Source organism: Elephantulus edwardii, unplaced genomic scaffold (assembly GCF_000299155.1).
Source record: "Elephantulus edwardii isolate Elephantulus edwardi_28Jun2011 unplaced genomic scaffold, EleEdw1.0 scaffold00009, whole genome shotgun sequence".
Taxonomy (NCBI): domain Eukaryota; kingdom Metazoa; phylum Chordata; class Mammalia; order Macroscelidea; family Macroscelididae; genus Elephantulus; species Elephantulus edwardii.
In genome coordinates this window covers 1,183,163-1,198,459 of record NW_006399759.1, presented here as the reverse complement: position 1 = coordinate 1,198,459, position 15,297 = coordinate 1,183,163, and positions in this window count along the sequence as shown.

Below are 15,297 nucleotides of genomic sequence, written 5' to 3'. Positions count from 1 at the left end.
TCGGTGACTGGGGCAGTTGGGATGGGAGTGTCAGAGAGAGTGCGATTGGCACAGGACAGAGCAGAGTTTAGGGCTGTTGTACATAGGGTCGTTATGAGTCGCAAGCGACTCGACGGCACATAACAACAACAACATATTTATAGTATCTTTTGAAATTATTAAATTTAAGTTATATTTATTCTTCTTTAAGAATCTTATTCAAGATTCCTTCCTCTTCTATGTTTTTGAGGATGAGATTTTCTTTTTCTGAAAAAAAGTATGTTGACATTTTGTTAGGAATTGCATGAAATTTAAAGATTTCTTTGCGTAGAATTATCATGTTAAGCCTTCCAGTCCATAAACATGGGAGGTCCTTCTCTTTATTCTAGTCTTCTTTGATTTCTTGTAGTTTTCTCTGTACAAGATTTCCACCTTGCTAGATAAATTTTGAGTTAAATGATATTTATTTTCTTGCATGTCATAGTAATCTGTAATTTTCCATAATTTCTATAGTTAAGGACTTCTCCAAATTATTAAGGAGTAATGATGTCAGTTTGAGGACTAAGGTGTAGTTTTTAATTTCTTTTTTATGGTTCCTCTAAGACTTAAATTTATCTTCATAGAGCTTGATACTCTGATTCTCATTGCTTTATCAATACTAACATTTTTAACATGCAAATCTTCTATGTGCACATGTACCAGCTCTTGCCCTAAATTATGCTGTTTTTAATCATTGATTACACTGAATTAATACTTCAAAAGTTCTATAGTTTAAATATTACTGTTGAAAATATAAAGATAAAGATAGATAAATAGATGATAGATAGATAGATAGATAGATAGATAGATAGATAGATAGATAGATAGATAAACATTTTTTTAAAAATGGTTTTGTTGTGAAGGACAAACCAAGTGTATTTCTCAACCAAAAGTACCTTGAATATAATCTTTATACCTATCTAGACATTTCCTTTAATGGGAGCCCACTCCTTCCCCTTAACACCCAATGTTGTTGCCATCAAGGCGCTTGTAGCTTATAGCAGCCCTATGTACAATAGCCCTGAAAAGTGTTTTATCTTGTGCCAAATTTGCTCTCTCTGACACAATTACCCTCCTTACCTCAGTCACTGAATCAATCTGTCTCATCAATGGTCTTCCTCTCTTTCTCTATCCCTCCATACTTCTCCAAGGACTGGTCCCTCATTGCAACATGCCAAAAGTTTGTCAGACGAATTATGCTGAGTGAAATATCCCAGTCACAAAAGGACAAATATTACATGATGCCACTGTTGTAGAATGGGACTGTCCTTGGGGCTGGGGAGAGACTGAGTAAGATGGGTTCAATAATGTGTACTGCACTGAAACAGAGGAGGGAGAGAACCATTTAAAAGAGAGATGTAACTGGGTATTTCTGTCATCACAGGAGATTAGAGCGAGGGCGGCATGGTGGAGGGGACCTGGGGGAGGGTTTGTAAAACAATGAAAGAATCTTTTCTTTTACTTTTCCATAATTTTTGGACTCATGTACTTATAACTTGTTAGTTAAATTTGTGTCTTCTAGGTTGCAACACCCCCATGATACATCTTGAAGGATATGTACATGTACGGCCAAGCACAATCAATAAGAGTGCATCTGAATTCCAAAATCAATCTCCATAATAGTCTATGTGTTTCCTACTGCCAAAGGGGCCCTTTAGAGTAGTGAGAGAAGATCTTCACCCTGAAACCCACAGCGTCCCTTTTCAGCAGGAAGTAGCTAAGAGAATACGCCGTCCCCTTTTCCTTATGACTCAGGGTGAAGTCTCTCTCAGGGAGGAGTGATAGGGAATGGCAAAGGATACACTGACAAAGAAGATTAATCAGAACTGGATTTGACAAGCACTGTGGCATTTGGACAAGAACAAACTGGGAGGAGGGTAGAGAGAATAGTGCAACAATGAATGAGTGGAAGCCCAAAATCTCTGTAAATGTTTATGAAAATTAATAAAATATAATTATAGAAAAAAAAAAGCTTGTCAGACGAAACCTCAGAATCCTTGCCTCCAAGGAGCAGTTTGTTCTCCTGGAAGTCCATTGTCTATTCAACACTCCTCTCCAGCACCACAGCTCAAAAGCATCAATTCTCTTTTTATCATCCCTAGTCATTGTCCAACTCCCTGATGCATAGCAAGCAATTGAGAAGACTATGGCCTAGATCAGATTCACCTTAGTCTTCAGGCTAACATCATTGCTCTTCAGTACTCTAGAGAGGTCCTTGACAGCCAACTTTCCCAGTGCAATTCCTCTTTTGATTTCCTGGCTGTTGGTACCAAGAATGTTGACTGTGGAGCCAAGCAAGCTAAAGCTGTTAACAATCTCAATTTCTTCACCATCTATCATAATGCTGCCAATAGGCCCAGTAGTGAGAAGTTTTGTTTTCTTGAGGTTGAGCTTCAATCATATTGAAGGCTACAGTCCTTGACTTTCTGTAGCAAGCACTTCAGGTCCTTCTCAGTTCTAGCCATCAGGGTTGTGTCATCTGCATAATATAGGCTGTTGATGAGTCTACCTCCAATCCTGATGCCACATTCCTCCTCATACAGCCCAATCTCCCAAGTGATTTGTTCTGCATACAGATTGAAAAGATATAGAGACAAAATACAGCCCTGGTGTATACCCTTCCCGATTTTGAACCATGCAGTGTCTCCTTGCTGTGTTCTGACCACTGCTTCCTCATCCAAGTAAAGGTTTTGCATAAACACAATCAAATGTTCTGGGATTCCCATTGTTCTCAGTCAGCCACAATTTGTTGTGAACCACACAGTCAAACACCTTTCATAGTAAATGAAATACAGATAGACATTCCTCTAGTACTCTCTTCTCTCAGCCAAGATCCATCTAATATTAGCTAAATCCTGCTAAAGATTATTAAGAAAAGACTTGAACAGTACAGCTGGATTCAGAAGAGATCTTGGCACTAGGGACATTATTGCCAATGTCAGAACAGAGTAAGGAAACACTGCATGGTTCAAAATCAAGAAAGGAGTGTGTCAGGGATGTGTCCTATCCCAGTACCTTTTCAATCTGTATGCAGAATAGATCATTCAGGAAGCAGGACTTTATGAGGAGGAGTGTGGCATCAAGATTGGAGGAAGACTCATTAGCAACCTATGATATGCAGATGACACCACCTTGCTTGCTGAAACTGAAGACCTGATGCACTTGCTGCAAAAGGTCAAGGACTGTAGTCTTCAATATAGATTGAAGCTCAACATCAAGAAGGCAAAGATTCTCACCACTGGGCTAATTGGAAGCACCATATTAGATGGAGAAGAGATTGAGGTTATTAGCAATTAAAGCTTCCTCAGATCCACAATCAACACTCTTAACACCAGCAGTCAGGAAATCAAAAGACAAATTGCATTGGGAAAATCTGCTAAGAGTGCTAAAGAGCAACACTGTCAGTCTGGATACTAAGATGCCCCTAATCCAGGCCATGGTTTTCTCAATTGCTTATTAGGCTTCAGAGAGTTGGACAATAACTAAGGATAACAAAAGAAGAATAGATGCCTTTGAGTTGTGGTATTGGAGAAAAGTGTTGAACATACTATGCACTGCTAAGAAAACAAATAGGCCTATCTTGGAGAAAGTGAAACCAAGTCTGTCCTTTGAGGCTAGGATTTTGAAGCTCTGCCTCACTTAATTTGGACACGTGGCCAGGAAAGATTGGTTCTTCGAGAAGCACATCATACTCAGAAAGGTGCAGGAGAGGAAGACCCTGGATGAGATGGTTTGATACAGTGACAGAGACCATGGGGGTTGGTGTGTCAGAATTAGTGAAACTGGCTCAGGACAGGGAAGTGTTCAGAGCTGCTGTAGACAGGGTGGCTATGCATTGCAGGTGACTCAACGAATAACATTCTATGACAGGTTTGGAATCAGGAGTGGCATCCACTTCCTAAACAACATGCCTCAGGAAACTATGAACTTTAATAAATGTTGATAGTTGTAGAGGGCTCCAGGCCTTTTGTTCATAGGGTTGCTATAAGTCATGCTCAGACTTGAAAGCAATCAAAACACACACAAACACACACACATGCACACACAATATCCCTAGTACTATGGCCTCTACTAAACCCAGCCTGCGCATCTGGCAGTTCTCTGTTGATGTACTGCTCCAGTTATTTTTGAATCATTTTCAACAGACTCTTGCTTGCATAAGATATTAATGATATTGTTTGATAATTTCCACACTTTTTGTCAAGTCACCATTCTTTGGAATGGGAACAAATATAAATCTCTCCCAGTCAGCTGGCCATGTGGTTGTCCTCCAGATTTCTTGGCACAACTTAAAGAGCACATCAAGGGCAGTGTCCATTTGTTGAAATATGTCAATTGGTATACCATCAATTCCTGGAGACTTGTTTTTTGCCAATTCCTTCAGAGCAGCTTGAACTTCTTTTTTCATCACCACAGGCTCTTACTCATATGTTGTTTCATAAAATTCTTCTGGGTCAGACAATTCCTTTTGGTACAGTGACCTTGTATATTCCTTCTATCTTCTTTTAATGCTTCGTGGATCATTTACTATTCTACCCAAAGCATCCGTAAGTATTGCAACTCGTTGAATTTGTTCCTCAATTCTTTCAGCTTAAGAAATGCTGAGCGAGTTCAGCCCTTATGATTTTCTGACTCCAGCTTTTTTCTCATTTCATTATAATACTTTGCTTTGTCTTCCAGCGCTATCCTTTGAAATCTTTCATTCATTTTCAGCTCCTTAATTTCTTGATTTCTTCCTCTGCTTTGGCTTCTCAGAGCTCTAGTGCAAAATCCAGTCTCTTCTGATGTCCATCTTGGTTTTTACTTCCTCCTCTGTCTTTGTAATGACTTTTTACATTCTTCATGGATGATATTCTTGATATCTTCCCCCACCTAATAGACAGCTTTAAATTAGTGACTCATGTCTTTACGTCTATTTCTGGAGAATTTTTAAAATTGTTTTTTGTAAGGCCAACTTGTTGTTGTTATGTATCATCGAGTGAGAACCAACTCATAGTTGACCTTCTAAAAGGTTTTCAGAAGCTGTGAATCACATGAAAAGAAATTACCTATCTTCCCCTCATGGAGAAGCTAGTGAATTTGAACCTTTGTCTTTGGTTTGACACATGGCACATAACTCCTTATTCACTAAAAATTCTTGCCATTTTTGTTTATCCTTGAATATTTTTCTTTTCATCTGTTTGTTCAAACACATCAATAGTTATTCCATGTATTCATTTTTAATTATAATTTTAGTAAAAGTTTACAAAGAAATTTATTTTTATTCATTCATAGACATCTTCCTCTCTCTTCTCCATTTCACTTTGTGATTCTTGTCCTGTTCCAGATTGTTAATTGTCATACACATAATGTCTAATCATCCATTCATTTCAAATTGTCCTTCTCTTCACCTATTTCAGTACAGGGTTCAGTGTCTGTCCATTCTTTTCCCGCACTCCCTCCACCACAGTGGTCCGATTGTTATAACAGTGGCCTTATGCAGTATTTGTCTTTTTGTGACAGAGATATTTCACTCAACATAATGTCTTCCAGGCTCATCCATGTTCTGTAATATTTCACAAGATCATTGTTTTTCAATGCTGTGTAACATTCCATTGTGTGGATGGACCACAATTTTTCTATCAATTTGTTGATAAACACTTGTGCTGATTTCATCTCTTTACTATTGTGAATAATACTGCAATGAATATGAGTGTGCATACTTATGTTTTGTGTCACAGCTTTGAGCTCTTTGTGGTATATTTCCAGTAGGATATTGTTGTTGTATGCCATGGAGTTGGAACTGACCCACAGCTGACCCTCCAGCAGGTTTTCTTTTTCTTTTTTCCCTTTAAATCAGTTTTATTTCTTTTCTTTTTTAAAACTTGTTATTAATTTCAATGAAAATGTACAGAGACTTTGGGTTTCCATTAATTTATTGTTGCACTTTTTCCCCCTTCCAATCCTCCCCCCTAGTACACTACCCTCTTGGAAAAGTAGAAGAAAAATTCTTTCATTATTTTACAATCCCTACCCACAGGTCCACTCCACTATGCAGCCTTCACTCTGGGCTCCCATCATGACAAAAATACCCAATCACATATCCCTTTTAAACAGGTTTCTCCCTCATCTGTTTCATGCAGTATACATTATTGAATCCATCTTTCTCAGTCTCCCCAACCCCAATGTCAGTCTTGTTTTACAACAGTGGCACCATGCAGTATTTGTCTTTTTGTGACTGAGTTACTTCACTCAGCATAATATCCTCCAGGGTCACCCATTTTGAATAATATTGCATGAGTTCCTTGTTTTTCATTGCAGCGTAGTATTCCATTGTGTGAACATACCACAGCTTCTCTGTCCATCCGTTTGTTGATGGGCACCTGGGTTGTTTCCAACTCCTTGCTATTGTGAACAAAGCCATGATAAACATGGCTGTGCATATATCTGCTTGGGTGACAGTTATGGTTTCTTTAGGGTATATTCCCAGTAGTGGAATTGCTGGGTCAAATGGTATCTCTATTTGTAACTTTTTGCAAAAGCGCCGTACCACCTTCCACAGTGGTTGCACCATTTTACACTCCCACCAACAGTGAATAAGGGTTCCAGTTTCTCCACAACCTCACCAGCATTTGTAGTTTGCTGTTCTATTAAATTTTTGCTATTCTGACTGGGGTGAGATGATATCTCATAGTTGTTTTCCAGCAAGTTTTCATGGATACCAAGTTTCGCAGAAGGAGATTGCCCCTCCTTCTTCTGTAAAGTAGCTGGTGGATTGGAACCTCATGCCTTGGGGATTGCAGCACAGCTTCTTATCACTGGACCACCAGAGTAGTTAGCAAATTTGTTTAAATGTCCCTCCCTCCAACTTACAATAACCAAGTGTGACTAAATTGGCCCAGAAGAGTTCAGAGCCTTGAGACCAAAAAGTGCTTGTGCTCAGACTCTGCTCAAGGAGCAAAGTGATTTTCAGCAGAGTTTTCTAAACTCAGACCAGAATCTGAGACTCTGGGAGGTGAGGAGGCAGGAAGGGCATCCTTGAAATAACAGTGTGACTCATGATCTGAGCAGAGAGCGTGCATCTATTTAGAAGCCTGCCTTGAGCACGCCATGGGTGAGAGCATCAATTTCCATTTCTAACCTCCTCACTTGACTGCACACTAGCAGATCAGAGTGTCCTGAGATACAAGGTCTTGGGGAAATGGATTTGTTATTGTTGTCGTTAGGTGCCATTGAATTATATGTATAGCAACTCTGAACCCTGCTCTATTATAAGCCAAGCTTATTGTCTCTGACACACATACCCCCATTACCCTAGTAACTGGGTCAATCCATCTAATCCAGGGTCGTCTTCTGCATTATCCCTTCACACTTCCAACCATGATGTCCCTCTCCAAGGACTGATCCCTCCTTGCAACATGCCCAAAGTATGTCAGACAAAGCTTTAAAATTCCTGCCTCCAAGGAGCATTCTGACTTCACCCTCTCTAGGACAAACCTGTTTGTTCTCCTAGCAGTCCATGGCATATTCAACACTCTTCTCCAGCACCATAGCTCAAAGGCATCCATTCTTCTATCATCCTTGGTCATTGTCCACCTTTCTGATGCATAGGAAGTAATTGCAAAAATTATGGATTGGATCAGGCACACCTCTAGACTGACATCAGCAAGGGTTTGTAAAAACCTCTTCTTCCCCTTTCCATCCTTTGATTGTGTTCATTCATCAATGGAGTCATTAATACAAAGAGCAAACAATATTCTCTGCTCAAATCTACCATCTTCTCCTCAATCACAGATGCAATTTAGGTAAAAGTGTTTCTTCAGAATCTCTTCAATTGCCCAGACTTTCAAGGCACAGGCTGAGCTTTTACCCTGAACTAAACATTAGGGTATATGGGTGAAGTTGCATTTCTATTTTTAACTTTATGAAGAAACACCAGATTGCCTTCCATAGCGACTGTACCATTTTACATTCCCACCAGTAGTGTATGAGAGTTCCAGTCTCTCTTTACAACCTTGCCAGCATACGTAGCTTGCTGCCCTGCTGAACTTTGCAATTGTTGGTAGGTTGAGATATCTCATTGTTGTTTTGATTTGCAGCTCTCTTACAGCTAGTGATTTTTAATATTTTTCCATGTGTTTGCTGGTCATCTAATTTCTTCCTTGGTGAAGCATCTGTTCATATCTTCTACTCATATTGTGATTGGGTTTTTTGTCTTTTTCTTGCTGATGCATTGAAGTATTCTATAAATTTTAAATAAGAGTTCCTTATCATATATGTTATTGGTGAATATTTTCCCAGACTGTGGGCTTTCTTTTTACTGTAATGGAGAAGTTATTTTTCTTGCTGAACACAAGGATTTAATTTTAGAAGGTCCCATTTATCTATTTTATTGTCTCCTGGCTATGAAGCTTTGATTATGCTGAAAGTCTATTCATGCCACAGGTAAGAAATTCTAGCTTTGTTCTTATTTTTTTTTCTCTGATGATCTTTATAGTTTGGGGGTTTATCTCTATGTCTCTTATTCACCTTGAGTTGGATTTTGTGTGTAGTGTGAGGTGAAGATCTTGCTTCCGTTTTCTACACACAGATGCATGTCCAATTTTGCCAGAACTCTTTTTTAAAGACTATTTGTCACTATGAGTCGTGCTCAACTGGAAGGCAATCAACAACAACAACATTTGTTAAAGAGGTTGCCCTTTCCCCCCTTAGTTGACTTTGTCTCCTTGTCAAAGATTAGTTGACCTTAGATAGATGGGTAGAGTTCTGTGTTTCGATTCTATTCCATTGGTCTATGTGTCTGTTGCTGGACTAGTCCTGTGCTGTCTGGACCCCTATGGCTGTGTGGTAGGTTTTGAGGTCAGGAGTGTGATGTCGTCTCCTACTTTGCTTTTCAATAGCACTTTATTTATTCGAAGTTTCTTTCCTTCAAATGTTCTAAGTTTGCACTCCTGTTTAAATGACAGTTTTGCCAGAGATAGAATTTTTAGCTGACATTTCTTTCAGCACTTTAAATAAATTATCCTATTTTTGCCTGCATGGTTTCTGAAGATAAATCTGTACTTAATATTATTGTGAACCCCTTCTGTGTGGCACTTTACTTCTCTGATGCTGCGTTCAGTATTTTCTCTTTGTCCTTGGTTAGTAAGAGTTCAGGTATGTTATGCCAGGTGGCTCTTTTGGTTTAATCAGATTGGAATCCACAAAACTTCTTGAACATGTAAGTTCTCATCCTTCATCATATTGGGGAGATTTTAGTCATTGTTTCGTTAAAAAATTCTGCCAACGTCTGTCTCTCTCTTCTCCTCTGGAGCTCTCATAATGTGTCTATGATCTGCGTGGTAGTGTTCCATCGATTCACTAGTCTTTGTTTCTTTTTCTTCACTTTTCCTTCTTTTTGCTCTACAGACTGAATAACCTCAGTGTCTCCTATCTTCACATTCAAGAGTGCTTTCTTCTGCCAACTCAAACCTGCTGATGAGCCTTTCCATAAAGCCATTGCCATCAAGTCCAATCCAGAGTGACGGTCCATTGGGTTTCTGAGGCTGTAACGGTTCATGGGAGAAGACTGCCTCTCTTTTGGCTTCGGAGTAGCTGGTAGAATCGAACATAGAAAACCACTTAACCTAGTACAACACATTGTAAAAATAAATTTTTGTTCATTAAATTTCATCAGTTATGGTATTTCTGTTATGGCAGCACTAAGAAACTTGAAGTACTTGTTGCAGAAGATCAAGGAATACAGCTTTCAGAATGAATTGCATCTCAATGTCAGGAAAACAAAGATTCTTATCACTGGACTGATAGGCAGTGTCATGATGGATGGAGATGAAATTGAGACTACCAACAACTTCATCTTGCTTGGATCCAAAATTAACACCCTTGTTATGAGCAGTCAGGAAATAAGGAGTCACATTACACTAGGAAAATCTGCAATGAGGGACTTCTCCAAATTATTGAGGAGTAGTGATATCAGTTTGAGGACTAAGGTAGATCTGATTCAGGCCATAGTCTTTCTGATTACTTGCAATGCATCTGAGAGCTAGACAATGAATAAGGATGACAGGGAAAAGAATTGACACCTTTGAGCTATGGTGTTAGAGAAGAGCGCTGAACATCCCATGGACAGCCAAGAAAATGAATAGATATATCTTGGGGAGGGTACAGCTGGAGCGCTTTTTGGAGGCAAGAATGATGAGGCTTTGCCTCACATATTTTGGGTAAGTTGCTAGGAGGGTTTATTCCTTGGAGAAGGACATGATGTTGGGAAAGGTGGAGGGTCAGCAAAGGAAAGGAAGACCCTCAACCAGGTGGAATGACATGGCGACTGCTCAATGGGCTCATGTGCGTCAGGAGATGTGAGGGGGGGGGTGCGTAGGACAAAGCAGGCTTTGGATCTTTTGTTCATGGGGTCACTATGAGTCATACTCGACTCGATGGCACCTAACAACAACAAGAAACTATGACAGTATCTATCCACCAGATATTTGATATCCTAACTATTACTATGGCACTAAACTCCCTGCTCTAGGTCTGCCCACCAAGTATCTGTTCCCTTTCCCATTTGAGGGATTTTTCCCATTTGCCTGATTGCACACCACAAATTTGCCCTTCCTTAAGTGTCAGCCATACAACTCCTGCACTAGAACACCACCCAGGAGCCCCCGCAGTTACAGATGCTCCACCTTTTAAGTGGCCATTTTAGTAGTTCACCCACTGCACCCACTGTGGCACTCTTTCCTGTGACTCCTGAGAATTCCCACCAGCCTTCACCAAGCTGATCTACACTGTTTAAGTACTTCAGCCTGTGCTTCTGCCTTTATATCTCTCTCTGCCAGGTCTAGCAACTCAAGCACACTGCCTTGCTGCCTCTGCTGCAGCTACAACACTGGTCTTTCCTGAAACTCACAGAAATCCCTCCCTGGAATTTGCTCACCAGGCTCCTTCATGCCAGGCTGCTCACTCGGGAGTCTTTTTGTGCTGTGCCCTCTCCCAGGCTATGGTTTCTTGCACTGTAGCCTGCGTTGCACCGGTGCACTGCCCTCAAAGGAAATCCTGTCTGGCTTGTGGTCACTGCACCTTTCTATTGAAGTCTGCCTACCCATGTGTCCTATCTGTGCTATGTCTTTTGTGCCTTTCTCCTAGACCCATCTGTTGTAGCATCCTGCCTGCTGCACTGTATTCGTGGGCACTCTCACCTGGGTTTACTTACTGAGTCCCTCTGTCCCAGGCTACCCACTCAGGTGTCTCATCTACACAGGACCTGCTGTCCATGCACCGTGAGTTGGACCACACTAATGAGACAGTGCACTGGGTTAAGGACAATGAAGAGAGTGAGGACAAGTTGGAATCTGTGGTTCCTATTTCTTCATTTAATATCCACTTTGTTGCAATAATCCTTTGATCACTGTCTAGTGATCTTATCTGACTAAAAAACTGGTCCTTTTTTGTTGTTGTTCTGGGTTTGTGGTAGGAGGAAGGGAGCTTGAGAGTTCTTAAACCATCATCCTGGTCCATTTCTAATGATTAAAAAAATCACTCTTTAACTTTTTTGCGTAACCTGCATTTCTCATCTATAAAAGGAAAGAGTTGAGTTCCATAATTGTCAGGTCCCTCACCCTGTTTCCACCGACCTGTTCAGATTTCATATTTGAGAAATGTGGTCATTACTGTCAAAGAGAAAGGAAGGAATTGCCTTTGAACCTATTAGCTTGTAAAGTTAAAAACAGGTATAAATCCTTCTTTAAACAGTACAATGATCATTCCTAAGGAGCTCTGGTGCCCAAGTCCACAGGGAATTGAGTTGCTGACTCAAAGATGACACCTCACTGTGGTTTTAATCCACCAACAGCTCCAAAGAATCAAGGTGAGTAATCTCCCACCATGGTGATTTTCAGCCTCTGAAAACCCACTGGAGGGGCAGTTCTCACTTGTCCGAAATATTGTTGTTATTTGCTGTCTGTGACTCATAGTGATCATATATTCAATAGCTCTGAGCCAATCTCACTACTCACATACCCCCATCGCCCTAGTCACTGAGTCAATCCATCTCTTCGAGAGTCTTCCTCCCCTGTGCTGTCCCTTCCAAGGATGATGTCCTTTTCCAAGAACTGGTCTTTCCAAGAACTGGTCTCTTCTTGCCACACGCCCAAGTTATGTCAAGATGTGTGAGACAGAGCTTTAAAATCTTAGCCTTCAAGAAGAAACTTGGTTTCACCCTCCCTTTCCTTTTCTTTTATTAAATATTTCAATATAATTTGTTCTAGAATTATCCATACTTTTGTTACTGACTTAGGTCACTCAGCATAAATTGTTCTAGAGTAACCCATATTCTCATGATTTCACAAATTCTTATGTGTTTTTTAATGATACGTAATATTCTGGTGGCACAGTGGGTAGACAGTTGCACAACTAACTCAAAAGAGGCACTCTCTGGTGTGTATACATGAGCTGCTCAGTGGATGAAAGATGGGCAGTCTCCTCCTGTGTGATTTACAGCCTCTGAAAACCCTCTGAAGGGTCACCTATGAGTCTGTTCTGACTCCAACACAATGACTTTGTTTTTGTTTTCGTGTGTTTTTTTTTTTTTGCTTTCACTCTCCATTGTGTAAATGAATGTACTAGAATGTCTTTAACCATTTATCTGCTAATGGACACTTGAATTTTTTCCCCCAACTCTTTGCTATTGTAACTAATGCTGCAATAAACATGAATATGTGTGTGTCAGTTTGTGCTATAGCACTTCTTACTTTGGGATATATGTCTACTAGAAGGATTGTTGGATAAAATGATATTTCTATTCCCAGTTCTGTAAGGTATCAAATTTCCTTCTGTAGTGGTGGCACCATTTTATATTCCTATCAAAACACCAACCTTAAAGCAGAGTACAGTCTAGTTTTGCCGCCCAGGGTCTTTCTCATCTAAGGCCTTTAAATGTTCTGTTTTCTCTGCTTGGAAGACTCTTCTGCCACATCTGCACATGACAGATCTTGTCCAACTATTTCCTCTGCTATTACTTTGGCTACTCAATCCTGGTAATAATTCTCTATGTTGATAAATTTAAAAAATATTCTTTGTTTTGTCCTTTTTACTTGAGCCTACCTCTACCCTAATCAAAACCCACTGCCATTTAAGTTGATTCGAACTCCTGGTGATTTTCTATCAGGTTTTCAAGGCTGTAAATCTTAACAGGAACAGACTTTCTTTCCATCTTTCTGCTATGCCTCAACTGGTGGATTTGAACCACCAGTTGTTCTATTAGCAACTCAACACATAACCCATTATACTTGCTGGACTCCTCATATAGGCATGACTTAACTTTCTTCAAGGCACATGGAAATCTGAAATCATTTCTTTATTTACTTTCTCTCTCTCTCTCGCTCCTGCTCCCTCTGCTTCTCCCTCTAGTGTATGTCACTAGGGAGCTCTGGCGGCCTAGTGTGTAAGGAGTTGTGCTACTAACCTAAATGCATACAGGTGGTGTCCACCAGCCACTCCATGGGAGAAAGATGGACAATCTTCTCCTGTGTGATTTACAACTTTGAAACCCTACTGGAGAGTCAGCTATAAGTTGATTCCAACTTGAGGACACATAACAGTGTGTGTCAAGGGAGTTCTGGTGGCCTAGTGGCAAGAAGCTGTGCTGCAGTCCCAAAGGCGTGCAGTTCGAACCCACCAGACACTTTGCTGGAGAAGGAGGAACAATCTCTTCCTGTGCCAATCAGATCGAATTTGACAGTGCACAAGAAAAAAACAACAACAACACAGGGTGTGTCATGGCCATCTAGTCAGTCTGACTCATAGTGAACCTCCATCAAGTTTCTGAGGGCAAAAATCGTAACAGAAGGAGATGCCCATCTTTCTTCTGCATAGACATTGGTGTTTTTGACTTGCCGTAAGTGCAAAGCTTTTGAGTTTGAAGCACAACTTGCTATGAACTATACCACCAAAGCTTCATCTTACATGTTGTTATGTGTTATTGAATTGTTAGACTCATAGTGACATGATATACAACAGCTCTGAACCCTTCCCTATCCTGAACCAGCATTTCTGGCTGACATACCTTAACCCATTAGCCCTGTTACTGTATCAATCCATCTCCTCTGGGGTCTTCCTTTCCTGTATTGTCCCTCCACCCTTCCAAGCATAATGTCCTTCTTCAAGTACTTGTACCTCTTGGCCACGTGCCCAAAGTATGTGAGATGGAGCTTCAAAATATTTGCATCCAAGAAAAAAGATGGTTTCCGCCTTTCTAAGACAGACATATTTGTTCTCCTGGCAGTCAATGGTATGTCCAATACTCTTCTTCACACCACAACTCAAAAGCATTGATTCTTCTTCTGTTATCCTTAGAGATCGTCCAACTCACTAATGCATGTAATTGAAAATATCATGGCCTGAATCAGGAGAACCTTAGTCTCTAGACTGACATCATTATTCTTCACTACTTTGGCAAGGTCTCTGACAGCACATGTCCCCAGTGAAATTTGTCTTTGGATTTCCTGAATGCTGATGTCAAGAAAGTTGATCCTGGAGCCCGAGTAAGCTGGAATTATTCACAACCTCAATATCTTCTCGATATTTCCTGGTGCTGCAAATTGGCCCAGTGGTGAGAAAATGCTTGTATGTCATGTATTGTTCTAAAGCTGAGCATTCAAATTAAGACAAACTAGGAAGAAGGATTGGCCATCCACTTCCAAAATGGTAGGCCTTGGGGAGCTCTGGTGGCCTAGTGGCAAGAAGCTGCAACTACAATCCCAGAGGTGCACGGTTCGAATCCACCAGATGCTCTGCCGGGGAAGGAGGGGCAAGCTCCTCCTGTACCAGTCAGATCTGATTTGACGGTACACACACACAAAACTTAATAAAATAAAAAAACAAAAAAAAAAAAACAAAAATGGTAGGCCTTTGAAAATCCTTTGTAGAATAGAGCATCTTACATGCATTGAATATGGTGTCAAGAGGCACCAATCACTGAAAAAGCAAAGCATTATCTTGGGAAAAGTGGAGGATCAGCAAAAGAGAGGAAGACCTTCACCAAGATGGACTGACACAGTGACTGCAACAAAGGTCTTGAGCTTGGCACAGAGTGTGAAGATGGCACGGGATAGGACAGAGTTTCCATCTGATGTCCTTGCATCGTTTTTAGTTGTTAATTCAATGGTCCTTAACAGCAACACATATATGTCACCTATGAGACCAACCTTTAGGTCACCTTTCTTTGGAATGGGAACAAATATAGATCTCTTCCAGTCAGTTGGCCAAGTGGTTGTTCTCCAGATTTCTTGGCACAACTTGGTG